The following is a 3,671-nucleotide window of genomic DNA, read 5'->3' on the forward strand; positions in this document are numbered from 1 at the left end:
TCTATCTATCTGTCTATCTATCTATCTATCTATCTATCTATCTATCTATCTATCTATCTATCTATCTATCTATCTATCTATCTATCTATCTATCTATCTAACTAACTAGCTAACTCTTTTAAGACTTGAATATTGGCTTTTGCAGTTTTTGGTTTATTGTAGATGAAATTCCATGGAATAATACTAGCAACTACAGGGAATATCACTAATCTACGCCCATAACAACTACATACTAAATGTATGCATATATCTATGTATGTTATGCTTACAATATTTTTGAGGCATCTACGGTTTTCATAGTATATTTATATTAGGAAGGTTACATTTTTTAGGGAACTGATTCTATAATTTTGTATCAAATGAATAATATAAATTTTAACGTATTTTTTACAATTTGTTGAGAAACCCCAAAATTTTGAATTGTACGACTTAAAATATTAAAAACAATCCACCCTAATATATGTACATTACAATAAAATAAATTCTTCATCCATTTGTTCATTTATCAGAATTTGTTCATTCGCTCGATAGTCATTTCGTCAGAGTCACTAGCGAATTGCAATAATGATAGTTGAAATGACTACATGAATAAATGTTTGCAAATGCATTATTGCAGTTTCTAGTTATGTAACAAATGCATTTTATAAGTACATACATATGGATGTATGTATTGACAACCAATTACTACAATACATCATTATGCGACGACAAGAATTCATGAACAAAATATATCGCTAAAAAACAATTATAATTTTCCGTTTTTTTGAACTTGCACATAAGCACGTACTACACATAGTTAATGATAGTAATAATGAGAGATTAAAACTATTTTTATTAAGTAAAATATTGTTACATTCTATGTTTTCGAAATAATTTGAACTAAGTATAGGACTATAAGTTTCTAATACTTATTTAAACAAAAATCACGAATGACGCTTTTAGTATGCATTCTTTAACTAGTTGTGGAACTAATACAATTTTCGTAGGATACCTAATAAATGTACATTAATTTATTTTGGGGCATTTATTGTTTTAACATCGGTTATATAATCTATCGAATGAAATTATTTTCAGAATATTCTAGATTCATTTTCTGTTATGAGTTGAAATTTTAATTTGATTACTTATAATTAATTTATGAAAAAAAAACATCTTAAAAGGTTGTGATAAGAATCAAATTTATATTCGAAATGTAAATTTGGTTTCGGGGCAAACTTGCCTCCTAAACCCCGTAGTCGTATAAGGAATATAATATTTATACTTCATCAACAATCCCTTGATGGCGTTGATATTTTAAAAAATGATTTATATAAAATGGGTGTGACATTTTTTTGTTATACTTCAGCGTAAAACGAATATTGCCGTTTATGGTTTAATATTTTTAATACCCTTCACCATAGTAACAATAGTAAGTATAAGTGTGTCATATCATTTGAAATTACAACAATACAATTTTTAGATCCTATAAATTATGTACGTATATTACGAGAACTTATGGATAGAGTATTTAGTTAATCCATGTCGAGAATAGAATCTCAAACAACTCTAATCTATTTAATATATTAAATATATCTATCTATCTATCTATCTATCTATCTATCTATCTATCTATCTATCTATCTATCTATCTATCTATCTATCTATCTATCTATCTATCTATCTATCTATCTATCTATCTATCTATCTATCTATCTATCTATCTATCTATCTATCTATCTATCTATCTATCTATCTATCTATCTATCTATCTATCTATCTATCTATCTATCTATCTATCTATCTATCTATCTATCTATCTATCTATCTATCTATCTATCTATCTATCTATCTATCTATCTATCTATCTATCTATCTATCTATCTATCTATCTATCTATCTATCTATCTATCTATCTATCTATCTATCTATCTATCTATCTATCTATCTATCTATCTATCTATCTATCTATCTATCTATCTATCGATCTACCTTTCTATCTACCATCTACCTATCTACTGAAAACTAACAGTTGAAGGATACTTAAGATTCGACATAGCCGACGTATGTTTTTGTTTGTTGCTTTTGTTGTTTAAATTTGAACAGATGTCTTTGTGAGGTTCTTTCTATATAGTATTTAAATATCCATATATGTATTTCTGTAGGTATGTATGAGTTTTGAATACAAATGTATTGGATATTTATGTAGTATCTATATGCTATGTATCCATGAGATATGGCAATGGAAATCTAGGCCAACATATAATAAATATTCTCTATAGAGTGTGTTTAGCTTCTTTCACATTTTTGGTGTCCTATAAATGAAATGACTTACATAAGTAGAGATTTTTCTACCCTAGATAATACTGCTACAACTACTGCTACATGCACACACATACATTACACAAAAACTGATGCATTATTCTTCTTCTTTTTAATATAAATGTTTATTAATGTCAGTTGTGCAACTAGGATATTTGCAACAAACAATTGCATTTAAAATACTAAAACTGATGCAGATAATTGAAGAATTAAAGATGTCGTTTTAAATTGATTTATACTGTAATATGAGATAATATAATGATTTTGTAAGGATTTGTTATAGAAGATGGACTTTTAAGATTTCCTAGGTTTTATTATTGCTAGTTTTATGGCACTTGGAAAGCTTCTTTTAATAATTATTTTGGATGATTTTATGAGTAAAGAAATTATAGTGATGCTCTATAATAGATTCCGATATCATTATTTAGAGATGTGTTATTTACTATTAAGAGACCGTTAAATCTTGAAATGGGGGTTTTACATGGCAGCTATGACTTATTATGGGCCGATCCGGAACAAATTTATAGAAAGATGTATGTATGTATACATATATAGAACGTATTTGGATGACATACATACTTCACCATGTAGTCGAGTTTGATTACTTGTATTAGTGTGAGGGTGATGATATCATTAGTTATTTTCCAACTTGATTTTGTATATCTAATTAAATGATTTTTTATATACATATATTTATATAAAACAAAGTTTGACTTAAGCTAAGCATTAAAAAGCGGCAGGTACACCTAATTATTTACATTCAACTAATAATGCTTTTCGAATCTGTACTCATTAGCACCTGAAATACATCAATTGCTGTTATAACCCCTGGAGTTTATTTTTAATTTAAATTCAACATCATTTTCTTTCATGAACTGTCATTTAATATTGATTTTATGTCATCATAAAATCAGTTTTTTTAAAATTGTGTACCATTTATACGAGCTTATTTATGAATGTACCCAACAGTTTGGAGGGAAAGTTGCGAACTACCTATTTAACTTACCATTTAGGTTTACAGCTAGCGTCTAGCATATAATCTATTAATAGTCTAGTGTATAGTCCAGTCTTTAGTCTAGTCTATAGTCTAGGTTAAAGTCTTGTCTATTCTATAGTCAAGTCTGTAGTGTAGTCTATAGTCTAGTCTATAGTCTTGTCTATAGCCTAGTCTATAGTCTAGGTTATAGTCTTGCCTAGTCTGTAGTCTAGTCTATAGTCTAGTCTATAGGTTAGTCTATAGTCTAGTCTATAGTCTAGTCTATAGGTTAGTCTATAGTCTAGTCTATAGGTTAGTCTATAGTCTAGTCTATAGTCTAGTCTATAGTCTAGTCTATAGTCTAGTCTATAGTCTAGTCTATAGTCTAGTCTATAGT

This window comes from Lucilia cuprina, chromosome 6 (genome assembly GCF_022045245.1).
Source record: "Lucilia cuprina isolate Lc7/37 chromosome 6, ASM2204524v1, whole genome shotgun sequence".
Taxonomy (NCBI): Eukaryota; Metazoa; Arthropoda; class Insecta; order Diptera; family Calliphoridae; genus Lucilia; species Lucilia cuprina.